Here is a 25,149-nt window from a genome sequence, read left to right on the forward strand (position 1 = left end):
AACGACAGAACATGAAATACTCTCAATCATGGATGCATATTCTGGGTATAATCAAATAAGCATGCACCTTCTCGACGAGGAACATACTAGCTTCCAGACAGACAAGGGATTATATTGTTATAAGCTGATGCCATTTGGCTTGAAGAACACAGGAACCACCTACCAGTGTTTAGTGAATGACATGTTCTGAGATGTGATCAGCAAAAATATGGAGGTATACGTTGATGACATGTTGGTCAAGTCCAAAGAAGCTGGAGGGCATGTACAAGACTTGGAGGAATGCTTTGCAATACTTAGACAGTATAACATGAAGTTAAACCCTCTCAAGTGCACGTTTGGAGTTGGTTCTAGTAAGTTTCTCGGATACATAGTCAATTCACGTGGAATCGAGGCTAACCACGAGAAGATCAAATCATTGATTGCCATGAAGTCACCTACCATAATCAAAGAAGTGAAAAGCTTAACCATGAGAGTAGCTGCCCTCAGTAGGTTCATATCAAAGTCTACAGACAAGTGTGTCCCCTTCTTTAACTTATTGAGAGGTAGCAAGAAGATCCAATGGACTGAGGAATGTGAGGAAGCTTTCCAAGCCCAAAAGGAGCACCTCACCCAACCTCCCGTCCTAGTGAAGCCAATATGTAATGCCCTACTTCCTTAGAGCCGTTACCAAGTGAGTTTTAAGACAAAACAGTGTGCAATGAACTCGCAAACCGAGGTTTTTAAAACGAAAGTGTGACTAATCAAAAGTTAAGGTTGTAATCTTTGAAAATGCGTTGTTTCATTAAAAACTTCCAGTATTAAACATTCGGGATCCCAAAATAAGGTTTGAAAACTATTTACATCTTGAAATAAGTTTACAGTTGATTAGTTATAAAAAAATCATAGATTATTACAGCCATTTCTCGAATAAACCCCCAACCAAAGCAGTCGGGCAGGCCAAACATGTACGCATTGCTTCACGCTCTCCGTACTCATGGCTGGTTGACTCAGTCTTTGCCCTTACCTGCAACACAGAGCACCCGTGAGCCGAAGCTCAGCAAGAAAACTCATGCAGTTCATAACATATGCAAATTATACAGTTAATCATATCAGATAGTCCATAGCTAAACAGGTCAACCATTAGACTTAAGCAACCCGGCCATGCCGCCCCAGAAGCCTTACCCAAAGCCTGGGATCTTGGTCCTCACCGTAAGGATATCCCATGTATCCATGGGGTCCCACCCTAACTACAAGCACTTCACGTGCTATGTGGTACTTCCGGCCCCACTGCCGTTCTCGGCTCCTCGCCGTATCATTCAACTATAATCACAGGTAGTCTAACTCAAATAACATTTGAACATATATCAATTCAATCAAGTCTGCACCCTAACATGTAATGCAATATAGGGCCGTGCCCCGCAATCAAACTATGGGCCCATGCCCTATCCTACGGGTGCTATAGTTTTCTTACCTTTCAATTCGATAGCTTACAACACTTGACTCCTTGAGCACGATCCCACACGAGCCTTAGCGCACACCTAAGCACAAACATAGGTCAAAGTCAACACCAAACCTCGAGTCCAAAACCTCGCCTCGGGCCCAATCCCGAGCCCCTGGGAAGTCCTAGATCCCCAAAACAAAGTGGTGGAATCGAGCCCCGAACCCTAGGTCAAAATCCCTCAACAAAAGCCCAAAAACCCCTTTCTGTGAACAGTGCAGCGCTACAGCGCTCTAAAGAGGGCGCTGTAGCGCTACAAGCAGAACCACACATCCCCAGAAAATAGGGCCTAGCGCTACAGCGCCCAAAGACTAGCGTTGTAGCGCTAGTTGCAGGCAGGCAACACCAGATTTCATTTTCTGCGATTTCTTTGAGCCAATCTCAACCCAAACTTCCCCAAATCTTTAACAAACTCAAAATCAAGTTTATAAAAACTCTCCACTCATCCCAAGCATCCCAAATCTTCAAAACCCAAGCACATACATCCCAAATCTCAAGATTCACCATGATGAACCCTAAACCCAGAAATTCAGTTAAACATCAAGTTAAAGGCTTAGAATTCATACCGTTGATGTAATTTTGACCTTGATTCATTTCCTAGACCTCCTTAGCTTGCTCTTCCTCAAAGCTTGCCCAGAAATTCCCTAAAGTTCCCATCAACTCAGCTCAAACCAGCCAAACCCTTAAAACTGAAATTTCTAAAAACTTACCTCAAAAGTTGATGTGTTCTTGCTAATCCTTGCCAAATCTTCAAGTATAACCTTAAGATCCTTGATTCTCAGCCTATCCTAGCTCCCCACTGAGATTTGCTCCAAGAAAAATGGAGAGAAATGGTGCAAGAATGCACAAACCGCCCCTTTTGGAAAAACCCCTCTGTTTTCTCTCTTTTCTTTTCCTTCCTTTTCCTTTCTTTTCTACAGCCATAAAACTCTCTCTATCAATCCCACTAAGTATATAAAGCCTCAATTAATCTATCTCTAAAAAGCCAATTGACCAAAATGCCCTCCCTATTAATTCTAAACCTTTTTGTCCACGTAGGGCCATTTTAGTCATTTTACCCAATTCCCGCTAATCCTCAAGTGTCTCTAATATTTTCCCGCTTGCTTCCCAATACCTGAAAAGTCACCAAATAATATTCCTCGATATCAAAATAAACCCCAATATACTCATTAACTTCCTATTTATACCCCAGGCTCGCCCCGAGCCAGGTATAAATCTCCGCCTCGACTTTCCGCTAGTCTGCTCACTGGGATCGTCTCGAGTCACAAATCACAGATACATCCACATCACAATGTGGTCTCAACAATCATCACATATCAATACAGTTATGCCCAACATGGCCAAAATTACAATTACGCCCTTCTAACACAATCAGGGCCTACATGCATACTGATACACATAGTCATGCATCTCAATTAGTCAAATAGTCATATAACATGCTTTAAATCATAATCATGCATTTAACTCATCAAAGTCACACATAAATCCCATCATGCCCTCCTGGCACGCTAATCAAGGCCCTTAAGCCTTATTAGCGAATTTGGGTCGTTACACAATATATGGTGAAGTACAATTCATCTATTTGGCAATCACCGAGCATGCAATCAGTGTTGCTTTGCTAAAGGAAGAGAACAGGGTACAACACCCTGTATACTATATCAGTAAAAGGCTAGTAGGTGCAGAGTCTAGGTATCCCCCTCTTGAAAAGCTAGCTTGCTATTTACTAATTGCCTCTCGAAAGCTGCGTCCATATTTCCAAGCTCACTTGATCCGAGTCCTGACCGATCAATCGCTGAGATAGGTTCTCTAGAAACCAGAGGCCTCGAGACGATTACTCAAGTGGGCAGTGGAATTAGGACAACTTGATATCACTTATCATTCGAGGACAGCGATAAAAGGACAAGCATTGGCAGATTTCATAGTCGAAGGCACCAACCTTGAAGACCCTTCCTACCAATTGGAGAATGGAGATACCGAGAAGGAATGAGATACTCATGTATGGAAGCTATATGTTGATGGGGCATCCAATGAGCACAATTCAGGTGAAGGAATTATACTGATCACTCTGGAGAATCATCGAATCCATTGCGCTCTCAGATTTGGATTCAACGCTTCAAACAATGAGGCTGAGTACGAGGCATTATTAGTAGGATTACGCTTGTCTCAGGATGTACATGCACAGTCCTTGGAGATATTCAGCGATTCCCAGCTAGTGGTGTACTAGGTACTAGGGGAGTATCAAGCCAAGGGACTTAGGATGGTGCATTACCTGAACAAGGTGAAGAACTTGTTGGCATAGTTCAAGAGATACTCAATGTTGACGCGGTTCTTCGCCAACAGGTAATTAAGAAAATAAGAGGAAGGGATTAGTGCTTAACAATGAACCGAAATAGATGAATGATCTTTTAATGGACTGATGACACAATTACGTTTTTTAGGTGGTTCAAAGGTTAAAATCCTTCTACTCCACCAGCCAATATTATTGCTATATGCCTGATATTCTTTACGGGGTATTTCCTTACACAATAGAATCCAACCCCTTCCAACTCTCAGGGTCTCCATATTTATAGGAGAGGGCACCTGAGAGTTGGTAAAGGGGGGGTCATCCCGTGACCCTCTTACCCATCATGTCACTTCTGTGACATTCATGATTAATTCCTAAAACCTGAAAAATGAAGTGTGGTCTAATCAATAGGTAAGGGGGATAATGGGCCGCACGGCCCAACCCAGTCGTGGGTGCCTGAATATGCATGTTCATGCTGCGTGTCCGAGAAGTCAGGGATATATCAGACACGTGATGTCTGATATATGCACGTTTACCTTGCGTGGTTGACTTTATAAGAGGTCATAGCTTCCAACTCCAGCTCGTACCACGAGCTGGATGCCTCCTCGACCTACGGCCTTCACAGTCCTGACTCGGTCCTTCAGTGATCTTGGCAAATCTTTGGATACCCCGAGCTAATAAGGTAGGACCTGATGACAACAACTCCGGTCATGGGGGATCCACGTGGCTGATATAATTAGGCCATTTCTCAGCTCACTAATAGCCCGTTGGAAAATTAGGGCGTACACTTAATTATACAAGTCCCGAGAGAGCAGAATGCCAATGCCAATGCCAATGCCTTAGCCAAGCTTGCCAGTGCCAAAGATGCAAATACCCTAAATTTTTTTCTCGTCCAATACTTGGTGAAATGAAGCATAACCGAGCAGGAGGCACTACCTATTGAGTTAGGAGATACATGGATGACCCCTATTATTAACTATCTCAACCAAGGAGTAGTGCCTATTGATCGGAACAAAGTAAGGAAGTTGGTGAGACAACCTGCATGTTATATGATAGTTGAAGGGGTACTGTATCGACGAGGGTACTCCCAACCACTGCTAAGGTGCGTTACACCCGACCAGGCAAAGCTATTAATGATCGAGGTACACGAGGGGTTTTGTGGAGATCACGCTAGGGGGCAGAGCCTATCAAAGAAAATCCTAAGGCAAGAATATTTCTCGCCGACGATGAATGAAGATTCGATGGAGTATGTCAGAAGATGCCACAAGTGCCATATGTTCTCCAAGATACCCCGGGCGACACCTAACGAATAGACACAGATGCAAAGCCCTTGGCCCTTTTTTGTATGGGGGATCGACCTAATAAGAAAGCTACCTATGGGAAGGGGAGGAGTCCAATTTGCTATTGTAGTCGTGGACTACTTCACCAAATGGACTAAGGCAGAACCGCTCGCCACCATAACCTCGAAGAAAGTCTTAGACTTTGTGGTGAAGAATATCATATGTCAATTTGGCCTACCAAGGAAGATAGTCTTGGACAATGGGCTCAAGTCGACAGTGATGTGTTCACCGAATTTTGTACGAGGCATGAAATCACAAAGAGATTTTCCTCGGTAGCACACCCCCAAGCTAATGGCCAAGTAGAAATAGTGAACAAGACTATCAAAGACACTCTTAAGAAATGCCTTGAACAAGCCAAAGGAGCCTGGCCAGAATTACTTCCGGAGGTCTTATGGTCACATCGAACGACGGCATGAACAGCGACAGGGCATATGCCATTCTCTTTGGCGTTTGGGTGTGAAGCCATGTTTCCAGTTGAACTCACTCCCCCATCGCATAGACGGGAGACATACGATCAGGGAAGGAACCATCAACTAATAGAAGAATAACTCGATTTGATCGAAGAAAGACGAGAAAAGGCAAGTCTCAGAGTAGCAGCACATCAACAAAAAGTGGCCAGATACTTCAACTCCAGAGTGAAAGATCAAAAATTCCAACTTGGGGACTTAGTACTAAAGAGGGTGTTCCTAAACACTAAAGACACTACAACAGGGGTACAAGGACCTAACTAGGAAGGGCTATACCTTGTGGAGGAGGTGATCCCACTAGGGACGTACAAGATAGCTCGACTGAATGGAGAACTAATAAAAAACTACTGGAATGGTGAACACCTCTGCCGGTACTATCAATGAAGTTGTTCAGCAGCAACACACGTTTTAATTTGCAAATGTATTATTTTTAAATTATCTATGTAACAACCATTGTGCTTTAATGAATGAATTTAATTTCCTAAGTTTCTCTTAGTGCTTTAAATTTCTTTCAACGAAGGACTTGTCTTTTAGACCTATCAGCCCCATATGATCATGTTCGATTCTGGTCCTTGAGGGACCTATCGACCCATAAGATCCAAACAAGAGATTTGTTCGAGGACCTTGTCGCCAAATTAATGGATCATGTTCGATCATGGCTCTAGAGGAGCCTATCGACCCATAAGATCCAAACGAGAGACAGGTCCTAGGACCTTGTCGCCAAATTATGGATCATGTTCGATCTTGGTTCTTGAGGAGCCTATCGACCCATAAGATCCAAACAAGAGACTGGTTTGAGGACCTTGTCGCCAAATTATTTGATCATGTTTGATCCTGGTTCTTGAAGAACCTATTGACCCACACGATCAACAAGAGAGACAGGTCCTAGGACCTTGTTGTCAAATTATGGATCATGTTCGATCTTGGTTCTTGAGGATCCTATCGACCCATATGATCCAAACGAGAGACTGGTCTGAGGACCTAGTCGCCATTATTTGATCACGTTCGTTCCTGGTTCTTGAGGAACCTATCGACCCATATGATAAAAAAACAAGAGACTGGTCCGAAGACCAGTCACCATCAACGGATCATAATCGAATCTAGTCCTTGAGGGACCGATCGATAATTTGATCTAAGACTCGTTACAGGCTCGATTAGCCCATCTAGACTCGGTTGGTCCAACTTACACACTTTTGTCTACAATCATTATAACGAGTATACGAGAGATTATGTAGATCGTGATCGACACTTGCTACACAATATGCATCTATGTATAGGTATCATTACTACTGAATATGAAACCATCACCCGACTACCAATGAGGGACAAGCATTTTCTACTTGCATCATTGGGTGAAAAGGATAGTATTATGTGTCTAAATGCTCGAAGCAAGGCATGGTCAAGAAGAATGTGACCAAGGCTTCAAAATCCATGATCACTTGGGGGGCATATAGTACATACCGATTGGGGTATACACGAGCAATGAGGGCGTGATCTTAAGTACTAAGCAAGCTCAAGTTTTTCTAGGACATTTGTTCAACATATGTTCCGAAAGTGCAAAAAACAAAAACAAAAAAAGGCATTGGTAGGGAGATTCCTAGCCATGTCCCTTATGGGGTGGTCGGCCTATCACCCATGGGGTGGTCGACCTGACCGTTTTGTTCGTGGTACTTGGTGAAGTATCGTACTACTCATATTACCATGGTTGTTAGCATGAAAAACGTAAAGGAGTAAGGTTAGTATGGCGCGTGAAATATGTGTTCAGAGTATACTGATACCTGAACCAATGAGGGTTGTGAGTTGATATACTTAGTAAGCATTGGAAATAAAAATTTTCAATCAATACACTGGGTACTCATAACAAAAAAGCATAAAGTCATAAAATGTCATATGGAAAATTGTCAAGTACAAGGTGCCCCACCAATGGCATGGAAGGAAAGACAGAGTAAAATACCAAAAAAGACTAACTAGGGCAAGGAGTATCATCTGAAAGACCACCCGAGCCTCGGAAACCTCACGAGCCAGACACTTCCCAACTCCTTCGCTTGTGACTTACAGATCAAGTAGAAGCAAGAGAAAGTTGTCTCTGAATACTCCTCTGGAGCCTTGTCCTGGGGAGCTTTGACCTCTTGCTCCTTCATGACAAGAGCATCCTTCCGCAATTGGTCCATGTCAGCAATCAACTTCTCTTTCTTGGCTTCAGACTGTTGGAGCTGATCGACAAGTTTCCGCTCCATCTAGGCTATCTTGAGGGTCAACTCGATTACTTCCTGCTGTTTGAGCTCCACGACACTACGGAGGGTGTTGATCTCTTCATCCTTTGAAGCAATGTCAGCATCCCTAGAGCCAAGAACACGCCTAAGGTCCAGCACCTCTTGGCGGACAACTTCAAGCTCGGAACGATGGTTGGAGAGCGTAGAGGTATACTCCACAGACCTATCATGGACATGAGAGACTAGCATCAGTGCCTGCAAAAAACATACAAGTGTTAGATAAACGTCAGAGCACAAGGTAACAAGGCAAGAAGAGAACTGTAAAGGACTCTCACTCTAAATGTCTAGGAGTGACTTCGTTAGAATGGTGTTCAAGTCCTCATTCTTAATCCCATTAAAAGTTGTTTTCGTCTGCTCCAGATGAGATGCTCGGTCCATGAGGGCACTTAAGTTCCGTATAGGAGATTGATGTGGCTTGGATAAGGGAGCAGGCGCAAAACAGGAAGCACCTGCATCAATAAAAATGGGAGGAACTGGTGTAGAAAAAGATCGCTCTACCTCTGTGACAAGACTAGATGCCAAAAGAATTGGACTAGAAGCCAAAGGAGTCAGAGGGGACACCTCAGGAGGAACCGCCATGACTGACTCAGCCTTAACCCTGGACCTTTTTGCCACTTGAATAGAAGGACTGGCCTCGGTGGGAGTCGACCTCTGCTTGGTATGAACAAAACCAAACGTGTCTGAGCCTGCAAAAGAAGATCAAATGTTAGAAGGATATTAAGCATAGATGAATCATAAAATAAAGGTGATAAAGTGTCGAACCTTCTGAATGAGATTTGAGTTCGAACGTAGTCTCATCAAAGTCGTCAAAAGCAAGTGATGAGCACGTGATAGATGCACCCACCTCCTCACCCTCATGTCTAGCCGGCACCGGCGGAGAGGGTACCACCTCGACATGAATGGGTCCCAGGGAGTCTATGGCAGTCATGGGCTCGAGACTATCCGGAACATCGACGATGGTAGGAGGAAACAACCCCACCGTCCTAAGGTTCTCTGGAGTAGAGTAACAAGGGTCTTGAAATTCTTCTCCTTAAGGGACATGGAAATCAGTTCCTTGATCCTAACTGTCGTAGCCTGGGTCGGGAGTGGTCTATGAAAAGGCACAACGTGCTTAAACTTGGAGTAGTTGGCCTTTGCGTCCTTAGTAAAGAAATAGTTGTCGGCGCATCTAAATGCCTTGCTGTTTCCAGAGTTCTCTTCCAAGAAGGTGTTGGTACCCTCGTTCATATAATGGTGGAAGTGCAAATACCCCGAGTTGCGCGGAGAAGGGTTTGTCTTCAGGTCAAACATGTAGTGGATCTCGTGAGGCACTAAAGCAGCCCATTTTCTACAGTGATAGATAATGTACAACGTAGATAAGGCCAAGATCGCATTAGGAGCCAGTTGAGAAGGACTAATACAAAAATAGTCTGCAACACTATGGAAGTATGGATGAAGTCGAAGTAGGGCGCTATACTTAATGGCAGAGCGAGTCCAAGCACACATGCCCAGAGGGGGATCCTCATCTCTGTCATCTGGACTAGGAATAGTAATAGATGCGCTGGAGAGGTCAAAGGTTTTCCTTAAGTTCTGTACCTTATCTTCAGTCATGCCAGAGGCCGCCCCCTTGAACCAAACAACCTCATAATCAGCAAGGCAAGGCTTCTCGACTGGTTTCCATATGATCTCACTGGGGAAAGTGGCCCCAGAATCTGATGGATGGAACTCCTTTTGTCATCTCTTCTGCTGCTTAGCTGGCGAGACTGTCTTGCTCTTGGAAGGAGGGCGAACCACCTTAGGTCGGAACCTGTGAATAGGACACTCCTGAGGATGAGTAGCATGGCGAAGAGAGCCCTCAATATGATCTTGCTGAGAAGAAGATTGATGGGGAACCCGACTAATATCTTGGTGCAAAGGGCGTTGTAATGGGTCTCGCTGACCTGACCTACCCCGCTGAGAAGAATGATTCCGCTGAGATGTGCCTTCGGAGTCGCAGGGCGTACTGTGCTGAGAAGAAATCTGAGAAGAGCCAGGCGAGGAGACCTAAGTGATATGCATGGCAATATGAGGATCACTTCAGAGGGTTGCCGAGTCGTCTGTTTTACTCTCGCCATCGGACAGTACCTCTTCAAGAAATCTTCCTCATTGAACAAATATAAAGCGGAGCGAGGGAGAATCCTTTTCACCCTTTCCAAGAACTCCTAGAGAGTACGCTCACTTGCTGACTTGTCTGATGAAGAGGAGCTGGACATCTTCAACATAAGAAAAATCAAGATTAAAGTTAGTAAATGAGCATAATGAAGCCAATAGTTGGGGGCATATCCATGAACTAAGGAGTAAAAATGAAGAAATCAGGAGTAAAATTCTATATAGGGGGTCGGCCCAGTGAGCCTTAGCCTGGGCCGACCACCATGAATCCACTAAATTACGAAGCATGAATAATGGGGCATAGGTGGTTGGCCTACCACCTTAGGTCGACCACCCCAGGGATGCAAGCCTCAGAAAAGTTCCAGAGGACCGTTCAAATCTCCAGAAAAAGTTATTACTACAGTATAAGGAAGGCCCCCAAGGAGATCAATTAAGGTGAAAAAATTATTTTTAGGGTCCCAGGTGGTTGGCTTATACTTGGGCCGACCACCTTGGATCCTTGAAATCGCCTAAGGCAAGAGAAAGGAAGTACTCGGCCCCTGAAGCTCTAGGGATGGTCGGGCTAACCCTAATTCTAGGCCTAGGAAATTTCCTAAGGGAAGGGGAAGGGAGTACTGGGCCCATGAAGCTCTAGGAGTGGTCGGCCAAACCCTGTTCCTAGACCTGGAAATCGCGCAAGGGAAGCCCTGAAGGTGTGCGGCCCAAACCCAGTTCCTAGAACTGGAAATCATACAAGGAGGAGCCCTGAAGGTACTCAGCCCTAACCCTGATCCTATCCCTGGAAATTGCAGGTGCTAGGGTTTGGAGTCTCAGAAATCGCCAAACTCATGAGGTAGCCGGCCTAGGATCTTACATCTCTGGAAATCACCCATCCTAGGGTTTATAACCTTGGAAATCGCCATTTTTCATAGAAATCTTGATTCAAGTAAGTTAATTATTTTGGATCAAGATGCACCAAAACAAGAAGATTCAAACAAAAATTCAAAGTGTTTCTTATAAATCTAAGCACATTTAAATTAAATGATGTGAGGATTAGAAGAAAGCACTTACCAAAGATCAGAGTTTGATGAGGAACTGGAGAAATCAGACTTGGATCTTGTTTGGAAGTGGCGCATAAAGTAGGAATAAGAAGAGAAGACCTACTTATAACCTCTCAGGCAGACAGGATATTTTTAGGAATTCAAATTTCCTTGAAAAATACTTGATATGGTTAAAATTTAAATTCCTTGTAAAATATCTATATTTTTAGGAATTTAAAATTCCTTGAAAAATATTTATATTTTTAGGAAATCAAATTCCTTGAAAAACTATCTTATATTTTTAGGAATTAAAATTCCTTGAAAAATATTTTTTATTTTTAGGAATTAATATCCTTGAAAAATATATTATATTTTCAGGACTTTAAAACTCCTTGAAAAATATGTTATATTTTTAGGATTTCAAATTTCTTTGAAAAATATATTAGATTTTTAGGAAATTAATTTTCCTTGAAAAACCTAATTATTTTTAGGAATTTCAAATTTTCCCTAAAAAAATTCGTACCGAGCAAATTGTCGATAGTTAAAAAAGTACTATGTACTGTCTCGAGGGACTTGACTATTTAAGTACTGCTATGGTATGTTTTTTCGGGCCAGGATCAAGTTTTCCGTAATGTTCAACATTACAATAAACTTAGGGGGCAAATGTTATCCCTAATAAATACAAGGATGACGTGGCGAATGAGAATGCGACACGTGACATCACAAATCAGGAAGAAAATAACAAAGTATTGAGAAAAGACCGACGGGCAAAAAAGATAGGTCCAGGACCTATGGAGAAGTCGATCAAGCCTAAACCCCCCAGGGGTGGTCAGCCTAACCCCTATCCTTAGGGGTGGTCGACCTGACCTCTACCCCAGGGGTGGTCGGCCCTAGTGTTTCCAAGAAAGTGGTCGGCCTGACCCCTACCCCAGTGGTGGTCGGCCTTAGTATGCCCAAGGATCCCTAGGGGTGGTCGGCCTGACCCCAACCCCTAGGGTGGTTGGCCTGACATGCTCAAGAACCACTTGGGTGGTCGACCCACCCTATTCTTCATAGGATGTTCGGCTTAAACCCCCAAGTACACTTCATTGAGAAATACTCACTCTCGTTCAAACTGAGATCAACATGTCTAGCACCTAGAAGGTCACAGGCCTAGCACCCAAGCTCAGGTCGTTGGGCCTAGCACCTAAGCCTCATATACCAATAGAGACTTAACATCTTCCTAGAGGTTTCTATCGTGCATTATCCACCACGATCTAGAGAAACAACGAGAAGACCCACGATCTCATAATCATGGGGAGGTGGACACGTATCTCCACTCACAATGATCGTGTACCAAACCACAATCTCCAATACTACTGATCATGTAATAGCCCCTGGGTACTATAAATAAAGGACCAGGGCTTAATAAAGGGGACTTTTGGACTCTTTTTTCTAGAAGGCTTTTTCTGGAATTTTGGAGATCTAAAGAGCATTAGGGAAGAAATTCTGGGCAAGTGAGAACGAGTGAATACTTTGGTTCAACAGTGTAATTGTCGAGTGATTCAATACTAAAAGCTAAGTGGATTAGGTCATTACTGTTCATCAAAACAGGGCTGAACCACTATAAAATTCATGTGTGTTTATTTAAGATAATCGTACTCTGTCGTCTATTCTATTTATTTTGTTCAAAAGGTGTTGTATACTGTACATACGGTCGTTGGCCAATTTCACAGGTCAACAATTATAATTTTTGAAATTATAATAAAATTAATATTTAATTTTCAAAATTAGTATTAATTAAAATTAGTTTTAATTAATTGGTAGAATTAATTAAATATCTTTATTTGAGTGGGAGATAATAATATGATAAGTTCAAATTAGATTTGAATTTAAAAAACTGATATTTATTCAAATAATTAATTATATTTAATAATTAGTTAAAAAGATAATAAATTCAAATTTGAATTAATTATCAAGTTGTTGAATTTTATCTGATAAGGTAGTTTGAACAAATAATTGTGGAAAAATCAAATATCCCTAATTTATAGGGTGTTGCACGACACACATTGTCCCTGGACTGTGTGTGGCGTGAGCCAAATATATTTTAGGAATAGATTTTTCACTTTTTATTAATTTATTAATTGAAAATTTAAAAGTTAGTTTTTGATATTTTCATTAATAAGATAATTAATTAATTAAAAGATAAATTATAAATTGGTTACAGATTTATTTTTTAAATTTGAATATTTTCTATTTAAGTTAGACTTATTAGAAAATAAAAGATACTGAATTTATTCGCTAAAAAGAAAAAGAACGATATTTTTCTATCTCTCTCTGAAAAAGATACATAACCAATCTCAGACCTATTCTCTTGATCTCATGTGTTGAGTACATCAAGTTGAATAAAAAATATACCATCCTTTATTCTCTAAGTTTCCACACACTTCTTGAGGTATAGAGAACATTGTGGAATATCTTGGTGTGAGTACCTATGAGCAGCGGGGATCGGAAGATCGTTTATTTTATGAAAAGATAGCAATGACACTTGATAGGCATCAAGAGGTATGTTCTTTATTATTTTCTTGTTTATGATTAATGTATGTATATTAATGGATCCACATATTTAAAAGATAGTTTAAATATGTTACAAAATTTTTGTTGTACACTGGGCCAACCCACCACCATTTTGCTGCGTATTAGGAAACCTGTTCCTAACAAGCACCCCCACTATTTTATAGTTCAATATCCAAGATAAACATTTTCTTGAATATTAATTTTAGAAACCTCTTTGTTTCTAAAATTCTCCTTTATGTTTTAAATTGATTCGTTCTTGAATCAAATATTTTACAAACAATAACTTTAGACATCAAGCATGTCTAGATTTATTCATTCTATGCATATATAGCCAAAGTAATTTAGAATGTGTGCTTCCAAATCACCTATTTTATAGGATGACAAAATTAATCAATTATTATCAACAAAATAAATTGATGAACTTTGGAGCATCACCCCCACATTTCTCACATAGTGATAATAAAATATCACTTTAAAATATAAATCTCTTCATTTCTATTAAGTCATTTATCCTCCAAGATAAATCTAGACTTATAATTCTCAAAGTTAATCATGAGTCCTCAAGCCACATGATAAGTTCACAATAGATTAAAATAAACAAAACTTCAATGTTATTTTTTTTTTACTCATTTACTTGCAAAAGCAAGACACACTTCTTTGAAAGTAACTTTCGCTTGGTTACTTTCTTTTATATATTTCACAAAATAAAATATGTGAACACAAATGCCATGTGAAAATTTCTCAAACAAATAATCACTAATTTTTACTTTTAGTTGTCTAAATAATCTCAAAATCACTTAAACAACGTTTGTGTATTTTATAAGAGTCTCTTTGAGATTCTTTTGAAAACACCACTTTGAGATTCATTGATTTTCTCATCAAAATCAATTTGAAGATGTCCATTTTTTAAACATTTTAAATCAAATAAAATAAACCCTCATTGATTTATTTAAACACTTTGATTTCTTATGCTTTAGTGTAAAATTAACTCCTCATTGAAATTAATTTAAACATAACATCATCTTTAACTAAAATGAATAAAATTATCTTTATTCTATTCACTATTGGTGTAAATATTCATAATTGCTTCTCTAATTTTGAAATGTCTACTCATTGAGACATTAAGTATTTAAGAATTATTGTTACTAAATAATTCTCAAATATATTTCATTTGACCACACTCTAGACTCCAAGTTTATTGAGTCAACATGTCATCTCACAATTTTTTTGAATCCACCTTGATCCATTTTTCTTGCAATGGCAAGACACTTCAAATAAAAGATGTAACCCCCTTTGGTTCATCTTTTTTTTTTATCTCATAAGTTGAGATGTTCAATGCTTTAAATGAGAAATTTTAATTTATCAAATTATTATTTTATTTACCAATCACATACTAACAATAAAATAGGATAAACCTATTAACATTTTACAAATATTTGCATGATTATATTTCAATATAATTTTACATAATTGTCACCACACATTACTTATATCATGCTAACATGGCTCTTTGTAAACATAAATTACAAATATTATACAGATATGATTTCACATTTCTATTGATTTACAAAATCAATAGATTTAGATAAGTCATATAAAACTCATAAAATTGTCATTCTAATAATTTTTCATTATCACAAAATAAGACAATTATATAACATGCTAGCATATTGCCTAATAATCTACTAGATTATTTACACACTATGTTAATTAAACACATATAGCAAAAACTCAAGCTGTTGAATTATCTTCTAATCTAACCACTATGTTTGCAAAAGCAAAGAAGATTAGAAAACAATGAACCTCATTTATAAAATTTTCTTCTTCTAATTTCTATCACTAAAATAAATTCTTTAGATATTCTGAGAAAACCAAAGAAGAACATTACCTTATCTTACCATCTTTTTAAAGTTGGATTCTCACAAGATCTCTATGGTTTCTCCTTCTATTGAAAAGGAAAATAAGCTTTTGAGTGTTAGATATATATATACATTATACTCAATGGAAATGGTAAAACCAAAGATACAACTCTATGCAAAAGGTTACAATAAACAAGATAATAGATAAATAAGATTACAACTCAATAACCAAAATACAAGTAAATGTAGAAATAAGAGGAGGAAGAGAATTATAAAAACTAAAACTTTAAAACAAAATATACAAATAAATATGTAAATAGAAAATAGAAGATGAGAAGACAAAAACAATATTAGAAAAAAGAAATAACAAGAACAATAAGAAAAATTCTCTCACTCACACAACCAAAGTGAAGAGCATTGGGGATCACCAACTTGAACAAGGTTTACACCCTTTGTCTAAAAGCTTATTTTCCCCTATCTCAAGAACTAAGGGATTCTCTCAATGTTGAAAACAACTCTCTGAAATAATCAAGCATTTTGGTGTATTTCTAGTCAAGTGCTCTAGTGGATAGAAATTTAGTTGTTTTATAAGTGAGCAATAGACTCATATTTATAGAGTTTGAAATACCATTTGAATTTAAAATTCCACCAACCCATGGCTCTTACCAATGTTTAATTGGATTTTTACGGAATTCAAAATGGAGATTTGGGAGTTACTTAGGATGTTAGAACCGTTGAAATTGGAAAGAAATTGAAAAGTAGTTTTGGCTGTCAGCCTCACTGGCCGCGACCAGGAGTATCTTATATCTATTCACTATTGGTGTAAAGATTCATAATTGCTTCTCCAATTTCGAAATGTCTCCTCATTGAAACATTGAATATTTAAGAATTTTTGTCACTAAATAATTCTCAAATATATTTCATTTGACCACACTCTAGACTCCAAGTTTATTGAGTCAATATGTCATCCCACAATTTTTTTGAGTCCACCTTGATCCATTTTTCTTGCAATGGCAAGACACTTCAAATAAAAGATGTAACCCCATTTGGTTCATCTTTTCTTATCTCATAAGTTGAGAGGTTCAACACTTTAAATGAGAAATTTTAATTTCTCAAATTATTATTTTATTTACCAATCACATACTAACAATAATATAGGATAAAACCTATTAACATCTCACAAATATTTGCATGATTATATTTCAATATAATTTCACATAATTATCAGCACACATGACTTGTATCATACTAACACGACTCTTTGTAAACATAAATTACAAATATCATAAACATGATTTCACATTTCTAATGATTCAAAAAATCAATATATTTATACATGTCATATAAAACTCATAAAATTGTCATTCTAATAATTTTCCATTATCACAAAATAAGACAATTATATAACATGCTAGCGTATTACCCAATAATCTACTAGATTATCTACACACTATGTTAATTAATCACATATAGCAAAAACTCAAGTTGTTGAATTATCTTTTAATCTAACAACTATATTTGCAAAAGTAAAGGAGATTAGAAAACAATGAACCTCGTTTATAAATTTTCTTCTTCTCATTTCTATCACTATAGGAAAGCCATTAGATTTTCTAAGAAAACCAAAGAAGAACATTACCTTATCTTACCATCTTTTCAAAGGTTTATCCTCACAAGATCTCTATGGTTTCTCCTTCTATTGAAAAGGAAACTAAGTTTTTGATTGTTATATATATATATATATATTATACTCAATGAAAATGATAAAACCAAAGATACAACTCTATGCAAAATGTTACAATAAACAAGATGATAGATAAATAAGATTACAACTCAATAACCAAAATACAAGTAAATATAGATATAAGAGAAGGAAGAGAATTATAAGAACTACAACTCTAAAACAAAATATACAAATGAATATGTAAATAGAAAATAGAAGATGAGAAGATAAAAGCAATAACAATAACAATAAGAAAAATTCGATCATTCACACAACCAAAGTGAAGAGCATTGGGGATCACCAACTTGAACAAGGTTTACAACCTTTGTCCAAAAGCTTATTTTCCTCTATCTCAAGAACTAAGGGATTATCTTAATATTGGAAATAGCTCTCTAGAATAATCAAGCATTTTGGTGTATTTCTAGCCAAGTGCTTTAGTGGATAGAAATAGAGTTGTTTTACAAGTGAGAAGACTCCTATTTATAGAGTTTGAGATACCCTTTGAATTTCAAATTCCACTAACCCCATGGCTGTTGGCAATGTTTAATTGGATTTTTATGAATTCAAAATGGAGATTTTGGAGTTACTTAGGATGTCAGAACCGTTCAAATTGAAAAAAAATTGAAAAGTAGTTTTGGTTGTCAGCCTCATTGGTCGCGACTAGGAGTATCAGTGGCCACAGCCACTGGCCTCTATTCGCCAGGCCGCAGCTAGGGATAATCAGTGGATGTGGCCACAACCCATTTTCAGCATCCAAGATTTCAGTTTTTCCAAAACGTCCCAAACCCTTTCCCACATGATTTTGTCACCTTCAAACACCTAATGAGAGTTAAAAACATGTCTCCAACAACCATATTTCTTAATAGCTTTTGTGAAATCCATACTCAAATGTGTAACATACAATCTACACATTATTGGGTAATATTTCGGAGTTACAAATTTGTAACTAATTTTGTAACTCCAAAATATGTCATATTTGGGGACATACATGTGTCCAATTTTGTAACTCTCAATAATATGTTACAAGGTGTGACAAATCACATTTTGTCACATTATTTAATCTAACATTATATTATTTAAAATAATATAAAAATGTGTATAGATAAAAGAGGACGCGGTATGAATATTTATGTGGGAATTGATGAAAAATTCAGAGAGAAGCACATAGGGTACTCGACCAAGTTAGAGAGAAGGAAGAGGATTTGAGAGAAAATAAATTCTCGAGAGAGAAACTTATGTGTAAAATGAAGACTTCGTTGACTTTTTAATATTTATACCAACTCTAAAAACATGTAAAATGACCATAAAACCCTACCCTAGCTGCCACCCCTTTTAACCCCACTTACCCCTTGATTAATTTCCTAATTAAACTAACTTAAGATCATCAATCTTAGACTAATGGTAATTTTCCCAAAAAGTTACTATTGTGGTAATTTTTTCTTACTTATCCTAATTGGAATTTTAACCTAGGGTAATTAAATTAAATAGACCTTGATATTTAATTTAAATGGTCCCTCTCCAATATTTGTTACTCAAAATAATTTAATTAACCAAAATCTTATTTTTGGCTAAAATGTGTATTTTTCACAAAAATGCATTTCTAAAGATTTTTTCCTTACAAAAGTCAAACTTTTTGACTTTAATATAAAATTCCAATAAATTTTATGCCCATATTTTTTTTCCATAATTATTCATCATAATTTTTATCCAAGATTTTACCTGGTTGGAGTTTTCGTGCCGATCCGAGATCAAAATTTCTAATTTGGCTACAATCACACATCACACTTAATGGCTATCATAAACAACATGAATTTTGCTTCTCAAGCCTATATTATTTTTCAAAATAATATTGATATAAGTTTTCACCGGCTTGAAACGGTTACTAGTAGGTGCGCGAAACGCGGGGCGTTACATATACAAACATGTTAGGTGGCGCGTCACCTATTGGGCATCGCCTAAACCCTAGGGTTTCTGACCTGGTGGCATTGCAACACCACTCCGGCAGGTCAAAACTTCTAAAATTGATCTTAAACACCTCCAAATATTTCCAAACATTTTGGGCATCCTTAGATACCTCATTGTATCACTTTGGATCCAGAAACACAATTTTTAAGTGCCTACAATAGAAACTTACATTTCACATCTCACTATGTGAAATTATTAAGTATTTTACACCTAGCTTGTATAACAACACTTAGTCTTTATATTTTAACCAATCATAACACTAAGCACATGAAAGTCTCAAGTCAAGCAATCTTGATGAACTTCTTTGAGAAATTTGATAATCTTAGAGAGCTAGAGAGAGAGAGAGAGTGATCAAGTCCCAAAAACTCTAAAAAAAATCCTTTACATAGGTTAGATATTGTCACTCGATCTAACCAATAAGATTAAACCATTTTAAAACACATCTTGGAGCCAAAAAATGGACTCTTTCGTACAGGTACAAGCGACATATTGCCACCTATGTTGGCGACAAGTCGGCACACATGCAATATGTTGTCTAACATCAGGCAGCATGTTGGATGCTGTTTTTCCATCAACAAGTGATATGTGTCGTGCGATATGTCGCGAAAAGAGTTGCAAAATGTCGTTGGTCCCTTGGTCAAATCGCTCAAAATTAACCTTGAATTCCTCTAAATGTTACCAAAATTTTTGGGAATGCTTAGATTGCTCATTGTACAACTTTAGACCTTTTTTAAATGTCTATGACAAAAAAAATCAATGTACACATAACCATCATGTGAAATTTGTGAAGTATTCTGTACCACTTGTGTAAAATAGTTAACCTTAATTACATTTAACCAATTATAATAGTTATGGGTGGTTACAAAGGTAGTTATAATAATTAAAAAAACTTTTGAATGTACTCGATCCACGCGTGACTTTCTCTCTCCCATGTTCCTATCAATTTATCTATCTATTATTATATTATTAAATTAAAAAAAAACTAATTGATGTACGGAGCACATGAGACTCTTTCTTCCATTTTTTTTTATCAATCCATCTTTATATATTATTATTATTATTATTAAACTTTGGATAAAAAAAAAGATTGATGCACGTACGACCCTCTCTTCTCCATTTCTCCTTAATTTTTTTTTCTATCTCTTTACCTCTCTCAAGACTTAGCCGCGGCCCCTCTCCTCTTCCCTCTTCCCTCTTCCCTCTTCCAATCTCTTAAGAATCTCTCAAACCCATCCCCTCTTTCAAGAATCTCTCAAACTCATCCCCTCTCTCTTTCTCATCTCTGATTCTCTTTCTCTTTCTCTCAAGAATTACAATCGCTTCTTCCTCTTCTCATCTTTTTCTTTTTCTTTTTCTTTCTCTAACTCTTTTTGTACCTGCAGGTTGGCGTGCGCGGAGCAGTGGAGGTGCACTGGCGACGCTAAGGTCGCAGTGGCGGTGGAGGTGCAGAGATCTCTCTCACTCTCAAACGCATCCCCTCTATCTTTCTCAGTCTCTTTCTCTCTCTTAGTCTCTTTGTTTTTGTAGGTTGGTTGCGCGGTGGAGGAAACCATGGCTCGTGACAGTGGAGTGGTGTAGGCAGTGGAGGCTCTCTATTTGCTCTTTTTTTTTCTTTGTTTGTTTATCAATACGATAATTTTGAGTTTTATTTTTATTTTTCTTTGTAAGAATTTTGTTTTTTTCTTTGTATTTCTTTGTAAGAATTCTCCATTTTTTTTTAATCTATAAGAATTGTAAGTTTTTTTATTGAATCATTAAGAATTTGTTTGAAATGAATTTTTCATATTAATTATGAGTTTTTTATTTTATTAATTTTTAAATGGACATTTAAAAATAATTAAATATAATGAATTTAATATTAAGTGAATATAATGAATTTAATTAATAAATAAATAACGTGAAAATTGGAAACAAAAACACTTCTCACGTCTGATAGGTATTCCTTTTTTGACATCCTATCACATCTTTCCATGGGAAACGTGGGGAGTCTATTAAGTCTCCCATTGTGATATGTGACAAAACGTTTTTACTTACGGGAGACTGGGTAAACTTTTAATGTCTCCCATATTGAGTCATAAAACTTCCATTTTGTAGTATTTTTTTTTTTTTGAAATAACACTTTTATTGTATCAAACTATATTTTATGATTTAACATTCGGATCCCAAACACATACATACTAATGTATTTTTTAAGTAGTTATAAGATTCTCTACTTTAAGGTTGTTATTTAGTTTTGATGAAGTACTTTTAAAAAAGTGTTAATTTATCTAAATACCCTTAATGTATTTCAGTAAATTAATTAGTTAGAAAATGAGGTCGTTACAAATAAAGGGAGAACTCAAGGAAGAAAATAATATATGGATGGCTTGCGATTGCATTATTAGAAAAGCTATAGGGCTCTTTTGATCTATGATGATCTTGGCGTGATATTTAATTTGCCTTTAGTTTTATTTTCTTTCTAAAAACCATAGCAAGAAATGGCAAGTCATTAATTGTTGCATTTTGATGAAATCTTTAAAATTTTGCAAGCTTTTTCTTGGAACTTTTCATTTTGGCTTGGTTTGACCACAAAATTATAGTTCTCTTTCATTGTTTTCAGCAATGGGCAATTAGACCATCACATTAAAATACTCATTGTTTTCAGCAAAAAGAATAACCATAAGATGTTTCAAGTCAAAGCTTCATTTTAAAGTAAAAAAACAATGAACATGTTGGAAATAAGGATAAATTTCCCAGTTCAAGAACCTTAGATGAATCTCGGTAAACTAGAGATGAATCTAAGAACACAAATCAATAAGACTAATTATCAAACAATTAGAAAACGAAAAATATGAAAGCATAAATCAACACAAGTATATATACTAGTTCAGAACAAGATCAATGTGATCTTGAACCTAATCCAGTTTTAGGAACCACTATCTCTTCTTTATTCAATCAACGAAATGAGTACAAAACTTCAGTGGAGCTTCTTGGAACAATCTTGGATCAAACTCTCTAAACACTCAATCACACAGGTGTTTTCCTCTCAATCCTTGAGCAAGCACTTTCTCAACAGTTGTGCTTCTCAATACAGTTCCTCAAACTCAACTCTCACAACTTTTCTCAATACTCAATCTTGATTTCCACACTTGATCTCTCTCTCTCTAATCTGGTGTTTCTGCGATTTCAACTGAACTTTCTCTGTCTACTTTCTTGTTCTAATTTGTGTCTACCAACATGTCCTTTTATAGACCAAGGACTAAAAGTTAATGAGGTTGTTATGATAGTTGAGAACCAAACAACCCATTAACGGAATTAGTTGGGATTTGGAGAAACTACTCCCACAAATTCCACCTAGATTCTTCAAATCACAACCTAAATAGAATTCCACTTGTAGAGATAGTGATCCTATAGTTCCAGCATTAGTTACCAAGGTTGAGCAAGTTTAAGCAATGCTTAAACTTGTTCACAGGTAGCACCTTAGTTCCTATATCAGCTGGATTATCCTCAGTACCAATCTTGTCCAATGATATCACATCTTCCTCTATCTTTTCTCTTATCCAAAACAAACGAATGCCAATGTGTTTGCTCTTTTCGTGGTATACTGGATTTTTACAGAGGCGAATAAAAGATTGACTATCTTAGTATATCTTAGCTTTACCTTTCATCATCTTCAGCTCTTGTAGCATTCCTTGTAACCATATTGCCTCTTTGAATGCTTCGGTGGTGGCTGTGAACTCAGCTTTAGTTGTTTATAGTGACACCACTAACTGTAGTTGGGACTTCCAACATATGCAATCTCCATTTGTTGTGAATACATATGAAGTAGTTGAACTCCTTGTATCCTTACTTGCTGCATAGTCTGCATCTACAAAACCTTCAAGTGTAACTTTCTGATCCATCTGCTTGTATCTCAGTCCCATCTCTGTAGTTCCCTTTAGATATCTAAGTATCCACTTAAGAGCATTCCAATGCTCTAATCTGGGGTTGGACATAAACCTGCTAAGAATGCTTAGAGCATGTGCTATGTCTGGTCTAGTACTAACCATGATGTACATTAAACACCCTAGTGCCATAGCATAAGGGACTTTTGCCATTCCCTTTGTCTCCTTGATAGTCTTTGGACTTTGATCTTTTGAAAGTACAAATTGTCCTCCTAGAGGTACTGAAACACTCTTTGAATCTTGCATGTTGAATCTCTTAAGTACCCTCTGAATATAACTTGCTTGTTTAAGATTCAGAATCCCATCTTTTCTGTTCCTTGTCACTTCTATCCTAAGTATCTTTTGGACTTGACCGAGCTCCTTCATTTCAAATTCATCTTTCAACTTGTCTTTGATACCTTTTATCACTGTCTTGTCCTTCCCCATAATGAGCATATCATTTACATATAGTAAGAGAAAAACTGATGTAGATTGCTCAAGATTTTTGTAGTATAGGCAATGATCAAACTTTGATCTAACAAATCCAATGTCTTGAACATAGGTGACTGTTTAAGTCCATACAGTGACCTTCTAAGCTTGCACACCATCTCTTTGTTGCTTGATTCCACCTGAAAACCAGGTGGTTGATGCATATAAATGTCTTCCTCTATAAAACCATTTAAGAAGGAAGTTTTGACATCAAGTTGTTCTACTTCTAAATTTTGTTGTGTTGCAAGAGATAGCATCTGTAATGCCCCGAATCCTTTGATGTGGTTTAATGGCGGGAATAGTAGGCCGGGAGGGCCATACTTGCTTAATTATGCCATTAATTGATAGAATGCATGTATATGTGAATTATATTGTAATATGATGTTAAATGCATGCATGTGGGTCCACATTTTAATTACAGGGGTATGATGGTAATTTGGTTCGTTGAGGGTATAATTGTATATTTGTATGCATGTTGGTGATATGTTGTTGAGACCACATTATAATGTGGGTTTGTTCGAGCTATTCAGCATGAGACGATCTTGGAATATTGATTAGCGGTCTTGTCACAACAGGTTTAAGTTCGGGGCTCGGGATGAGTCTCGGGGTGATTTTAAGGATTAGAACGTTGCCAGGAGTTAAAGGGTAATGGGATATGAATTATTGGTGTTTGAGATTATTGAGAATAGTGGGAATTTGAGAGCGTTAATTATGATTAACGAGATAGGTGGAAAATACCAATTTTGCCCTTGGGAACCTTTAGAAACCTTAAATTGACCTAGGGGTATAATGTTCATTTCACCCCTAGGATAGATATAACCATTTTTTAGCTGAGAAAGAGGTGGAAAAACAGAGCAACTTGGAGAGCCTTCCCGTACCATCCTTTTCTTCATTTTCCTTTGAGATTTTTGAGCCATTCTTGAGGATTCAAGCTTGGGAAGTAGGCCTTGGGAGTTTGGGAGAGTGTTCCTCCATTGAATGGCATCATAAGCTGAGCTTTGGGTAAGTTTCTAACCATTGAATTCCCTGGTTTGCCATGTTTTAGTTCTGTTTTACAGTTGAGATTTCTAGGTTGACTACTTGGTTTTGTTGGGAGTTTTGGCTAGGGTTCTTATGGTTGTGATGTTTGAGGTATGTTAGGATGGTTTTTGGGTTCATTTGGCACCAAAAATGGGATTTGGAAGCATTGGAAACAGGTTAGAATCGAAGGAGATGAAGAAAGAGGTTTCAGGGGGTTTCTGGTCTGGAGGTAGCGCTATAGCGCCCACCTTAGGGCACTACAGCGCTACTCAGGGAGCATTTGGACGTGTTGGGGGTTTTGAGAATAGCGCTGGGGCGCTAGGGGTCAGCGATGTAGCGCTACTCTGTTCCTTCAGAGTCCCGTTTTGAGTGTTTTTAAGGGTTTTTGACTTGGGGTTTCAATCTGTAAGGCCCGGGATCGAATCTACTCACCGTGTGGGCATGTTTCGAGGTCCCGAGAGTGGTGCTTAGGTTAAGACCCTTTCATTGTTGAATTCCATTAATGGAGGTTATAATTGGTTGTGATTAGGTAACCGCTAAGGAATCAAAAGTCGATCGTTCTCAGGAGTCATTCTTGTTATTATTTCTCGCTCGAACCAGAGGTAAGAAAACTGCACCCCATATGTGACATGCATGATTATTCTTGAGGCA

General features: G+C 37.7%; 1 long non-coding RNA gene across 1 annotated transcript; it reads left to right on the forward strand.

The window, feature by feature from the left end:
• Positions 1–20,189: 20,189 nt before the first annotated feature.
• LOC133789981 (uncharacterized) lies at positions 20,190–20,863 on the forward strand. Its single transcript, XR_009873826.1, has 2 exons — positions 20,190–20,530; positions 20,615–20,863. It is a non-coding gene; the product is annotated as an uncharacterized LOC133789981 (long non-coding RNA).
• Positions 20,864–25,149: the final 4,286 nt, after the last annotated feature.

This window comes from Humulus lupulus, chromosome 7, assembly GCF_963169125.1.
Source record: "Humulus lupulus chromosome 7, drHumLupu1.1, whole genome shotgun sequence".
Taxonomy (NCBI): domain Eukaryota; kingdom Viridiplantae; phylum Streptophyta; class Magnoliopsida; order Rosales; family Cannabaceae; genus Humulus; species Humulus lupulus.